The sequence below is a fragment of the Macaca nemestrina genome, chromosome X (genome assembly GCF_043159975.1).
Source record: "Macaca nemestrina isolate mMacNem1 chromosome X, mMacNem.hap1, whole genome shotgun sequence".
In the NCBI taxonomy this organism is placed as follows: Eukaryota; Metazoa; Chordata; class Mammalia; order Primates; family Cercopithecidae; genus Macaca; species Macaca nemestrina.
In genome coordinates this window covers 133,793,099-133,806,599 of record NC_092145.1, presented here as the reverse complement: position 1 = coordinate 133,806,599, position 13,501 = coordinate 133,793,099, and positions in this window count along the sequence as shown.

Sequence of the window (13,501 nt, the reverse complement as noted above, 5' to 3'; positions counted from 1 at the left end):
CAGGGAGCTCAGAGCATTTTCACATACATAGTGTTCAATGTCAGTGCTCATGCAAATGAGGCAGTAAGGAATAAAACTCAATAATAAGAATATTCTGGGTCTCTAATAATAAATTTAAAGATAGAGGAGACGTTAAAGATAAAACAAAAGAAATAGGAAGGTAAATGAGCTCTGTATATTACAAACATACTTAAAAACAAATTAGAGCGTTTGAATTGAAATAACAGAACTAGTCCTAGGTTCTTATCTTAGGCGAGTTTACCTCTTTCCTGCTAGCTCTTGACTTTCCTTTTTAGCTTTATGATTTCCACTCTGTTCCTTCATGCCTGGTGATCTCTACATGCCTGAAATTTTTCCCTGGTGTCTACCTTTTTCTAATATTACCATCACCCTCCTTTTCCCAAATTAAATTTAAAGAGACTCCATAACTTAAGTGAAAGACTGTTTAAAACAATGTTTGTTTTGTTTTGTTTTTTTGAGGTGGATTTTCACTCTTGTTGCCCAGGCTGGAGTGCAATGGCGTGATCTCAGCTCACCACAACCTCTGCCTCCTGGGTTCAAGTGATTCTCCTGGCTCAGCCTCCAGAGTAGCTGGGATTACAGGCATGCACCACCACACCCGGCTTATTTTGTATTTTTAGTAGAGATGGGGTTTCTCCATGTTAGTCAGGCTGGTCTCGAACTCCTGACCTCAGGTGATCTGTCGGCCTTGGCCTCCCAAAGTGTTGGGATTACAGGTGTGAGCCACCGCACCTGGCAAGTGAAAGCCTTTTTAAGGAGAAGCCAAGCAATAAGTGCCTTTACTCTCCCCATGTCAGTATCACTGTTGTTATTACCTTCATGGATATAAGATATGGAGGAAACATCTTGAAACCTAAAGGATTCTAAATTATAATGAAGCAAGAAATACGACAGATTATTCCATTCACATTGTCCAAAGGGCTCTAGGAATTAGTATACTTACACTCAATGTAGAATAGCAATAAATTGGTGGTTCACCTCTAAACTACTTTAGAAGCAAAATAAGCTATTGTCCAACAAAAGACTATTATTATATACCACAATAAACACGATCACATAACTGATTGTGGCTGACTTTGCCTTTCACATGCTTTAGTAAAACCTACAGCTTGAAAAACTTTTGTGACTCTATCCTTTGTCATTTTTCTGCACTTTGTGAAACTGCAATGAGTTTGATGAACACTTCATTACTAAAGAGAGACAATAGGTAGCAGATCTTTTTGAGGTGTCTTCCTTTAGTTTGATAGTCTTCACCACTCACTCAGATCACAGCGTTTTAAGTTAATTTAATGTGCCAAAATGGATAATTAGCACAATCTAAATTTCAAAATTAAGTGACTTAAACTGATTTGGTTGTGTTGTATATTTTGCAACTGAATGTTGGCCTCCGTGAGAAAAAACAGTAAGTTTATATGTCTTCTTTAAACATGGCCCGGAAGATGAAAGTACTTAGTGAATCAAATGTTCTTAAGAGTTTTGGTCTCAGACCTCTTTAGACTCTTAAAAATTACTGAGGAATTCAAAGGTTTTTTTTTTTTTTGTTAATGTGAGTAATATGTATTGATTTTTACCATACTAAAATTAGAACTGAAAAATTTTAAAATAGTAAATTAATTTATTCTAAAATTCAAATAAGTCTGTTGCATGTTAAAATATCATATTGTATGAATAATAACCATTTTTCAAAGCAAAAAAATAGAGTAATAAGCACTATTTTACATTTGTAGAAATATCCTTAGTATCTAGCTTCATAGAAAACCACTGGACTCATACATGCTTCTGTATTCAATCTTACTGAGATAACACACACCATATAGCCTCTGGAAAACACTGTATACTTGTGAGAAACTGGGAGTGAAAAGAATAAACAATATTTTAACATTATTGTGAAAATATTTTTGACCTTGTAAACCTTGAAAGGGTCCAAGTGATAGCAATCATTTCCTGGAACGCATTTAAGAATTGCAATCTTGACTTATTTAATAATCTAGTTATTCAATAACAATTTGTTGAACTGCTTTGGTGTTATAGACACAATGATAGTTACTAAAAATATATTGCTTAAAAAGATGTTATGCCTGGCTTCTGAGGGGGTACACATTAGTGAAGAATACCAGGGAATAAATAGATAACTATACTACTATATAGCAAGTTGTGTCTGCAGAATGCTATTGGGGAATGTTTTTAAACACACACACACACACACACACATATACACACATACATACACATATATATACACACATATGTAAAACATTATATATATGCACACATATATAAACATGTATTTGGTTTCACGCAAACATATATGTATGTGTATAACGAAAATAATGGGAAGTAAGACAATAATGGAATCTTAGGTATGAGAGCGAAACTTAGATGTCAAGTCCAAACTTCTAACCATTAGATGATGCAAAGGACTCTTAAAAGTTTAAGCAAAAGCTTCATTGATCAGGATCTTGCACACACATTTTCTAACTCCTTTACTATTACTCTGGCACATCTGTTCTTCAGGTTTCTGGTACATAACAGGCAGAAAATTAACAACCCAGTGGTAGGAGAGTGGGAAGATGTGTTCACCTGTATAAGTTGGTATAGTAAATTTCCCCTCCTTGTCTCTCTGTCCCCTTTGTAAATATGAGCAATTATTCTATTTTATCATACGTGACTTAGATTCTGCTTCAGAAACATCAGTTACTGTTTTCAATATCTAAAAATTATCTGACTTATTGTTTACATGGTATCTGTTTGGCAATATTCTAACCCTCGCTAAGGTTAACTAATCACTTCCTTGGCACCTGCTCCTGAATTACAGAACCTGCTATAGAAACTGGGGCTTAGCCCATAGTCATGCTAGAAAAGGATATACATTCTCTACTTGTTGATTACAGGATCCTATACATTAATTGATGAGATCAAGTCATTAATTGTTATACAAGTATTCTACATTCTTACTAATTTTTATGTATTCATCATATAGATTTCTGAGAAAAAGATATTAAAATTCTCCAGTGTGATTGTGGAATTCACCATTTCATTCATTCATTTATTCAGCTTTTATATGTTTTGATTCCATGTTATTAAGCATATACGGATATAGGATTGTTTTTCTATCTGTGAAAAAAAACGGGAAGTAAACACAAATACATTCTTGTGGGGTTTCCCCTCTATTTGCCTAACCATAATTTTAAAACTCACTTTTAGTTTTAATTTTAGTGATCAACCCTACCTTTTAATTTTTATATGCTTTCTAATTAAGTTTCACATTCATATATTTTTGAGCTTCTTGTGTTGCAAGCTTAGTTTATGTCCATTTTCTAATTCATACATTTAAAACTACAGCCTTTACAATTTAACAGTAAGCATTTCTTACTTCTTTGCTTATTATTGAATATAACATCACACATTTGCCTTCTTTTGTTTTTCTTCTTCTTGGAGTAAAATCTTCAATAAATATTTCAGAACAGATCTGTTTGTAAGAAACTTTTTGAGATCTTGCATAACTCCAATTATTTGTGATTATCTTTCTTGCTTGGTGATAGTTTATGTAAGTATAAGATTCTCATGAAAGTTATTTTTCTTCAGACCTTTGAAAACTTTGATCCATGTTATTTTAATATCCTGTATTAATAAGTTATTTTACTCCTTGTTTGACATGTACTCCTTTATGGAGATAATCTACCTGTTTTCTTCTCTAGAAGTTTTTAGAAATCCTCTCTTTATTCTTGTTTTTTCTGAAATTATGTAAAATATAGGCTTCAGGCTTAGTTGTTATTTTTAAACATTTATTATATTTACTTAGCCTATTTTGCAAGCAAGGAATTTTTTCAATCTTAAGATACCTGTAATATTTTTTTCTGATAATTTGGCACCTCTACTATTATTGCTTTAAAATTTCCCCTTTAAAAATCCATTTTGATTTATGAGTTTTTCTTAGATTCTTACCCTTTGTGCTTTATGCAATCATGTGAAACAATCAGATTATTATCTCTAATCAATAATTCTATTAACTGAATGACTTAGGGCTCTAATTCTGCTACTTGTTGGTCTTGTTGACATTTTCCAATAAAGAAGGATTCTTATTGTCTTTTGTAATTTTAGATTGTGAACTTCTGTTCAGCAGGGATTTAACAGGGAGATCCCTTTGAGGTTTTGGTTGAAGTTATGTTTTTCTGAGGAATTTTGTATTTGCTACTCTTAGGTGCACCCAGGGTCATTAACAGTCCTGTACCAGTTTCTATTTAACATTTTTAGCTTCAGGGTATCTGGACAATGCAAGTAGTATAAATATCAGAACCTTCATCAAAGCAAGTATGTGGTTCAAACATTAATGCATGTGTTTTTTTCACTCAATGTCCATGTTAATAAATATAAACTTTGTTTTTATCTCACTTTGCTTATTTCCCCCTAACATTCCATTTAAGATATAGTATTTTATTGGAAATATTTTTCCTGGGGTTTCATGCATGCCTTTACTTTGACTTTTATTCCCATAAACTCATTACACCCAAGTCTTTTTGATTAATGAAGCCAGCACATTATTTTAGGACAATCAAAGATTCTGTATCCATTTACCACTGTGCCTGTCACTCACTTCCCCTGAATTTTTGTTCTGTTGGGATTCCTTCTTTATTGTAAACATATTTTATTTAAAATATCTAGATATTTTACAGCAAAAATTTATTCAGGTTAATCTAGCCCTTTATAGTATTGTGAAACATTCTCCTCTATTTTCCATTTTTCAAGGTTTCCTTTTCACATTCAACCTTGGTTATGGATTGTAAAATAGATAACTTTTCTGTTATTTCTATGCATTTGAAGGAGGAAAGGAGACAGTAGTATATTCCCTATATAACATCTTGAATTAGGACCTCTAATTAGCACTTTATAATGTAGCTACAATTATATTTTGTTGCAATGCAAAATCAATCATGTTATGCTTGTGTTTAAAATTCTTCAAAGTCTACTTTTTGAGACTCTAGAATAAACTCCAGTCTCCAAAATCTTACAAGGCTTTCCAAATTCGGTACCTTTTGAAAAAGGGTATTAGTTAAAACTATGCTGAAAGTAATGGTGACAAGGGCCTGACATAGTTTTCTCCCTTGAGCATTGAAAGGGAGTAAGCTAAGCAATTTTGCTGTTCTTGGGGTAGTTGAAAACTTTGGAGATAAAAGGAGATCCATGTGTTTTGGAATAAGGAAAGTTCCTGCAGCCCAAATTCAGAGCAGCAGGAATTTCTCCCAGGAAATAAAGCCCATATTAATCTAGCTTATTTGGTGTAGAGGGGACTTTTCCTTACCTTTCAGCCCCTGGGTCCCAGAGCAGGCATATCCTGATCACTTGATGCTGCCTGACTGCTCTCCAACAGACATGCTGACCCATAGTACACTGGAGGAGAAAGGGTGCTTCTAATGAACCAAGAGTTGTTTCCTGTAAAGAGAAAGCATGGTAGAGCTTGAAGGTACTGGGACCTTCTCCCTTCCATTAGCCACCTCAGGAACCAAGGTTTTGTCGCTGAAAGCATGACTGTGTAGGGCTGTCATGTGGCCCAGCCCTGATGCAATGCTTAATCTACTTTGGCTTAGCTTTACTACTCTCCTGTCTTCCTCCTTAGCCTCACCTTGGTCATCCTGCCTTCTGTTTGCTAATCTTTATTTGGATATCATTTCATATACTAAAGGTGATATACCTGTCACTCTCTAGTAGAAACATTTATTTCACTCCAATTTCTTCCCTCATCTGGATCTCTGCCACAAATATTGTACAAGTAGTTTCATTTCATCTTAGTTTTCCCAAACCCTAGCATAGGTCGGTTCCTTTTGAAAAATATGCATGCATTTCCACTATGATCAAATTTCAATGAATATACTTATATGACATTTGTGTTCCTCTAAGTACCCACACATACACATACCCAAGTCAGTAAACTGTATAAAGACATTGATCATTGTATCTTGTTGATAAGAGTAAGCTCAAAGCCAAAAGCAAGGCCTGGCCTGCCCATAAACTGAATTCAATTTTAACTGATATTCATTTTCCTATATGTGAGTATAATTTTATTTTTATATATATTTCCATGCCCTCATGTACATACTATGCTGGTTATTTTAAGTCCCTTTAGAGCCAATGGTGTATTTCTCTTGAGTATTCCAAAACTCCACACCATTACCATAATATTGAGATATGGTTTATGATCTAAAATGTGTTGAGTAAAATAGATACGCTTAACAAATTAAGTACACAATTTAAGTTATGAGTATAATTTTATGAGTGACTTCTGAAACAGTATGAACTAGAAGCCACATAAAAAACATAACTCGCAACAATTTATTCTTATGCCCCAGGAAATCATGCAAAATTTACTAAGAATATTATGCTTGTGTAGAATAATGACATACAACATCCTGAGTCATAGATATTAAAGGAACATCTAAAAGTATAATGTACTATTAATGAAGGAAAATTAAACATGCAATTGAGTTACTCTTTTTGCTGGAAGAAGAAATCAAATATACAGGAAGCATTAGTTTCCATTTATCGCCAAGTTCTAATCTGTATTCACATACATGTATTTGCATTCACAAATTCATATTTAATAAGCAGAAATGATTATTTTAGGCTCTAATTGATTATAGAAAGCCTATGAGGATCAGACTCAAAATATAACTCTCACAGTCTTGTGAAGTCTATCAATACACAAATCACTGGGCTGGTGATTTAACACTTCTCAGTCTTCATTAACTTTACTATTGCCCTGGGCAAATCCCGACTTTAGCTGAAGCTGCTTATGAGATGCCAACTTTCCTGACTAAACAAATGTTACCACCACCCTCTCAAGATGTTTGCCTAAATGAGGATCCAAGATTATGTTTCAATAGGTGAGACTTCTATTTCATTTCTGTTCTATACTTAATTTAAAAAAAAAAAAAGACATTGATATTTCTGCTTACTTTTTATTCCAGTTTTCAGAAGTATAGTAGGTTTGATGAGAAAATTCACATCTCCTGTTATGAGGGCAAATCATACGACTTCCATTAAATTAGTGATTCTCAAACTTGGCTGCACATTGAAATCACCTGGGGAGCTTTAAAAAGAACTGATGCCTGGGTCGCACCTCCAGAGATTCTGAGGTAATTGGTTCGAAGTTCAGCTTCTCGGGCATGGGATTTTTAAAAACTCCCCAAGTGATTCTAATGCGCAGCCAAGGTTGAAAACCACTGTGCTAATTAATAGAATAATAATGCATTGCCTAATCACAGAGAAGACCACACAGATAAAACTATGGCTATAATTGAGAAACTAGTAATTTTGGGAAATAATATTTTTGAAGGAATGAAAATATAATAAATTTGAGGTTTGTGTAATTGCATGCAGACTTTATTTCGTGGAAGGCCTGATAAATATCTGGCAAATTATAGTCAGGGGACTCACTATTAATTCTGCATTTATTTTCTTATATAAGCATAAAATGAACTGAACAAGATTCATCTATTCATTATTTCAACAAATATGTATGGAGCCCTTAAAATATGTTTCTCATTTTTCATTGTTGGATCCTGCTGTAAAATAATTAGAAGGAAACTCATTGTTTATTTTCAACAAAGATTAACACTAAATCGAGGAGAAGGGGAAAACATTCTTAGAAGAGAGAACATCTTAAACACAGAGCTCATCATCACGTTCCACAAGCAAGGCAAGAGAACTGAATGATATTCTTTATGTCAAAGGCACCAAATTAATTCCTACACATAAAAATCAAGTGAATAAATAAGATGCTATAAGTAAAAGTTTAGTATAGTAGGGAGTGGGTGCTCAATAATTATCACGTCCCTTTAGCTTCTTCTGAAGCCTGGATGATTATTAAAATAATAACAATTTGAATATGTAACTAAAATATTCTTTCCACTTCAAACTGTTACTTACGATGCTGCCAGTTTAGGTTTGCAAAATTACACTTCTGAAAACAATACAAAGGTATATAGAAAAAAAATTTAAAAATCTGACTTCAGTAAATTTCTCCCTTGCTTCTTGAGAGTAACTATTATTTAAAATATGGTATGTAACTCCCAGAATTTTTTTTGCACAAATGTAGATTTTAAATATGCAGACCAACACGAACATATATATATATGTATACATATATATGTGTATATATAAACATTTATTTTATTTTCCCATCAACCAAACTAAAGTTGTTTTAAATTTCTAACAAATTAAGAAATGTTTTTGAGATGAATACATTTACATGCTGATGGGAATGATCCAGTAGAGTGAGATAAATTGATGATACCAGAGAGAAGGAATGTGATAATGCAGAAATTAAGTCTTTGAGATGCAGAGAGAGGGCAGGATCCAGAGGAACTGGGCTTCGATGCAAGAAATTTATTTCATTTACAGCATGAGAAGAGGCAGTGAATATGCATGCAGATGCAGATGATTTGATGAAATTGTTTGTGAGACATCAGAAAATTACTGGCATTTTTTTCTATAAAATTTTTTTCAATAAAATTTTAGAGGAAAGACTATACACACACACACACACACACACACACAGAATTTGGAGGAAAAGAACACTATGTGAAATAATCTTCTGGAAGAGTGGAAATGTAAATGTATCAGGGAAGTGTGGAAATTCTGACCAGCAGAAAGTGCCTTTTAAGCACAAATAGTCATTAATTTAAAGGGCAATATATCTGCAATACTGTGTGCCATTCTCCATTCTGCATTCATCTGCTTAGGAAAAAATTATTGAGTACAAAGCTATCTAGTTACAGCCAGGATTGAACTTTGGCCAGTTATGTACAATGGAGGAAGGGAAGGGCAATGGAACTGAAATGAATAACTAAAATTATGGAGCACAAAATCCAAGTTAGATATTGAAGGAAGTGAGTATGTGAAAGGGTTCACGTGTAATAATAATAATAAATTATAGAACAAATCATTGGAGGTATCAGTGAGGTTGAGTAATTGTAGGAGATAAAATTCTAGGCTGAACATAGGAAATAGGATATGGAGAAACTGAACATAGGAAATAGGATATAGAGAAACTGAACATAGGAAATAGAATATAGAGAAATTGAATATAGGAAATCTTCATCAGAGTGTGTAAAATGATTGCAGCAGAAATTTTGGAGTTACACAATTATTAATATCAATAAGGGCATAGGAGTCAGTGGTTGAGGATGATGGAAGAAATGACAATTGCAGCAGTATGTTCAGGAACTGTGAAGACAAAATAAGGGAGGGATTATTTTTATAGATGTTGAATCATCCAAGTATGATTACATGTGAAGTGGTAGAAGAGAGTAAGCTAGGTGCTGAACACAACAGTAAATGAGAAGTGATCTATCTGGCTGTTAGATGAAAGTATTAAAAGAAATATTAATGAAGACTCACGACATGAATTTCAGAAGATCTGGAATTTTGAAGGAGGATGAAGATAAAATGTTTAGAAAAATCAAGGAGAACAACAACAACAACAAACAAAACCAAAAACCAAAAACTTCTAGAGACCCTGATTGTTTGTGTGGTTTAAACTTTCAGTATATTTACAGGCCATATATTCTGAGTTCTGATACTATGTTTGTTCAAATAACTTTCCCAAGGTTATCATTGTATTTTAAATTTTTATGGCTCTTTTTAACAGAAGATTTAATTTTGAGATAGTTACATCTGTCAATTTTCCCATTATAGTTTTATATTTTCTTCCCTGCCAAAAGCAAACAACTAGTTTTGGGGGTACACATCATCAGCCCTGTATTCAGATAAAGGACTGGCCTCATTTCATGGTGTTATTCAGTCCTTTGGATTCCTAATTACTGAGAGGAGTTTAATACTCATCCTTCTTCCCTATTTCTTATCTTGAAAAGCCTAGGCCTCAAGACTTTAGCCTCCATGACTACTAAGGGTTCCTGTATAATATTGTGTATGTATATGTATATACAGTAAGTCCTCACTTAACATCTTCAATCGGTTCTTGGAAACCGCAACTTGAAGTGAAATGACATACAGCAGATCCTCAACATCATTTTGTTCAACATTGTTTCCTGATAATGTTGATGAGAAATAAACAAGTTAGTTTTGTTATACATTGCCTTGCTTCAAATCGCAGTTTTCAACAACCTACTGACAATGTTAAGTGTGGACTTACTGTACATATCTTATACATATCTATAACTATATATGTGTGTGTTTGTAGGTGTGTATGTGGCATTGTATGTGTGTGTGTATGTATATTTATACCTATATTTTGTTTTCCACAATGTACATATTGTCTCAATAATTTCTATATCATATTTAGATAAGGAGAACGTAGGTTATAAGTACAGCTTCTCTACAATAAGTCGAAAACATTTTGTCCAAGAAAAAATACCCCAGTCTTTGTGGATCACAAAATCTCTCTCTAATGAGGTATACTTAATGCTATATATACAGTACAACTGATTAAATAGCCCAATTCCCTGGACATACCAATACAAAAGTTAACAAATTTCATGGATTGTTGTGTGTTATTAAATGACCAATAATCATATATAAACTGCGAGAAAACTCTAGTAATCGAATGAAGTCCTATTAAGAAATAATGAAATACAACATGTTAACTATGAAACTGGTGAAGAGTAAACAAATATTATTACTCCCAGAGGTCCAGTTATTGGAAAATGGACCCTGTTGGATGAAACTAATGAGATTACATTGGTACAAATGTACTTGAAATAAAGAAATATTCAAAACTTTTGGAGTGTAGAGACTCCCTGACTATTAATAACTTACCCTGAGAAAATTATCACATTTGTGTGCAAAGAGGAAGTTTATGTTTGTGGTATTTAAAATGATAAAAGTTGGAAAAATATTAATAATCAAATGTAATTTGAAAACTGATATAGTAATATACACCATTAAAACTCAAACTTAGAGAAGGATGCTTAATGACATTGTGAAATGATTACACTACTAAAGAGTAGTGGGGAAGAAGAAAGCCACAGAGCAATAAGATACCACTTAGCATAAACTGTGAGTGTCCGTGTGTGTGTGTGTGTGTGCTGGCTGGAAGAACATAACCCCAAACTTAATGGTTGTTAAGTTCAAGACACTTTTTGGTTGGGGGATGATTGCATTTTCCATATATATATATATATATAGTATTTACAATACAGTTATTTTTATAAATGGATTAAAAAGACTGCTATTATTTAAGTGTCAAGTGTAAAAAAAGAGCCTGGTAAAGATCATACATTACAATTGTTATTTATTATGAACTTTGAAGAAAAAAGCTCCAGTTCTTACTACTTTGTTCTTCCTAAATTACTTTATGATCATCATTGCATTGAACGTAATCTATAACGTTACTTAAAAGTCAATTCTTTATTGTACTCATAATATAGACCATTATGATTCCTGAACTTCACTTCCAAGTTACATGTAACATTTCCTCATGGAAGGCTGGGTTTATTAGACGCATCTTCTACATGTTTTCTCTCTAACATGTATGGAAAAGCATTTCAGAAACAGAAATTGTTTGCATCTTCTGCTGATTTTCTTTTGATCTTGAATTCTGCCAGGATAAACTGAAGTGGGTTAAACAATATGATGTCAACATCAACACCTAGATGATACTATATGGGGATTTTCCAAAGAATATATTTGAGTTTGTCTCCTCTCAGCTCAGTCTAACATTGTGAGTGTTTATGCGTGTCTGCTGGTACCCAATTCAAGCTTTTAATTTTGTAAACTTTGTATTTTCCTTCTAACTGCAATGAGAATTCTTACTCATTACACTTCTGTAATGTGTAAGATTTTGTATAGACTTAATTTCCATGTTTAGGTTGTGAAATCTGCCATGAACCATTTGCTATTTCACTGTGCAAGATCAAAATTTTGCATTTAATTTTGGGAGTTGAAAAGAAACTATTTAGTGTCAGGTGGTTAAAAATTTATACTTGGGTTGGGCACAGTGGCCCATGCCTGTAAATTCCAGTAATTTGGGAGGCCGAGGTGGGTGGATAACCTGACATCAGGAGTTCCAGACCAGCCTGGCCAACATGGTGAAACCCCATCTCTACTAAAAATACAAAAATTGGCTAGAGGTGGTGGCACATGCCTGTAGTCCCAGCTACTCAGGAGGCTAAGGTAGGGGAATTTCTTGAACCCAGGAGGCAGAGGTTTTGGTGAGCCAAGATGGCGCCACTGCACTCCAGCCTGGGCAACAGAGTGAGACTCCATCTCACAAAAAAAAAAAAAAAAAAATTATGCTTAAAGCCAAAATGAAACAGACCAATAACTTTTATAAGAAAATAAAAATATATTTCTGAGTAAATTGATTAAAAATAGTTTTGTGCCCTATGTTTACAATTTTTCTAGGGTTTCAACATTTTAGATTCCAGATGTAAGTGAGATAAGACGTATTTTCTTACTATGTCTGGCTTCTTTCATTTAGCATAATGTCCTCAAGATTATGCATGTTATTACAAATGACAGGATTTATTTATTTAATTAATTAATTAATTAATTTATTTATTTATTTATTTATTTTGAGATGGAGTCTCGCTCTGTTGCCAGGCTGGAGTACAGTGGCGCCATCTAGGCTCACTGCAACCTCTGCTTCCTGGATTCAAGCAATTCCCCTGCCTCAGCCTCCCAAGTAGCTGGGACTACAGGCACGTGAGGATTTCCTAATTTTTAAAGGTTGAATAATATCTATCTATCTATCTATCTATCTATCTATCTATCTATCTATCTGTCTGTCTAGGCATGTTCATATGGATTATGTAAATATATCCATGTATAATGGAGATATATATATATATATATATAAAATGATTTCTGTATTCATTTATCTGTTGACAGACACTTAAGTAGTTTCCATATCTTGGCTATTGTGAATAATGCTTCCTTGAACATACTAGTGCAGCTATCTCTTTAAGATACTGATTTCCTTTCCACTGAATATATACTCTAAAGAGGAATCATTCGATCATATAGTAGTTCTAGTTTTATTTTTGGAGGGAACTTCCATACTTTTTTCCATAATGTGTCTACTAATTTACATTCTCATCAACAATGTACAAGAGTTCCCTTTTCTTCACATCCTCACCAACACTTGTCTTTTGTCTTTTTGATAACAGCCATCCATCCTAACAGGTGGTAGGTAATATCTCATTGAGCAACTTTTCATAAACCCGTATGTCTTCTTTGGAAAACTGTCTATTGAGTCTTCTGCCCATTTTTAAACTAGGTTGTTTGTTTTTGTGCTATTGAGTTGTATCAGTTTCTTATATATTTTAGATATTAACCCTTTATCCAATGTATGGTTTGCAAATATTTTCTCCCTTTCTGTAAGTGGACTTCTTATCTTGATTGTTTCATTTGCTGGGCAGAAGCTTTTTATTTTGATCTACTTCCACTTGTTTATTTTTTCTTTTGTTGCCTATGCTTTTGGCGGCATATTAAAAAAAATCTCATGACCTGCTTTTGTATTCTG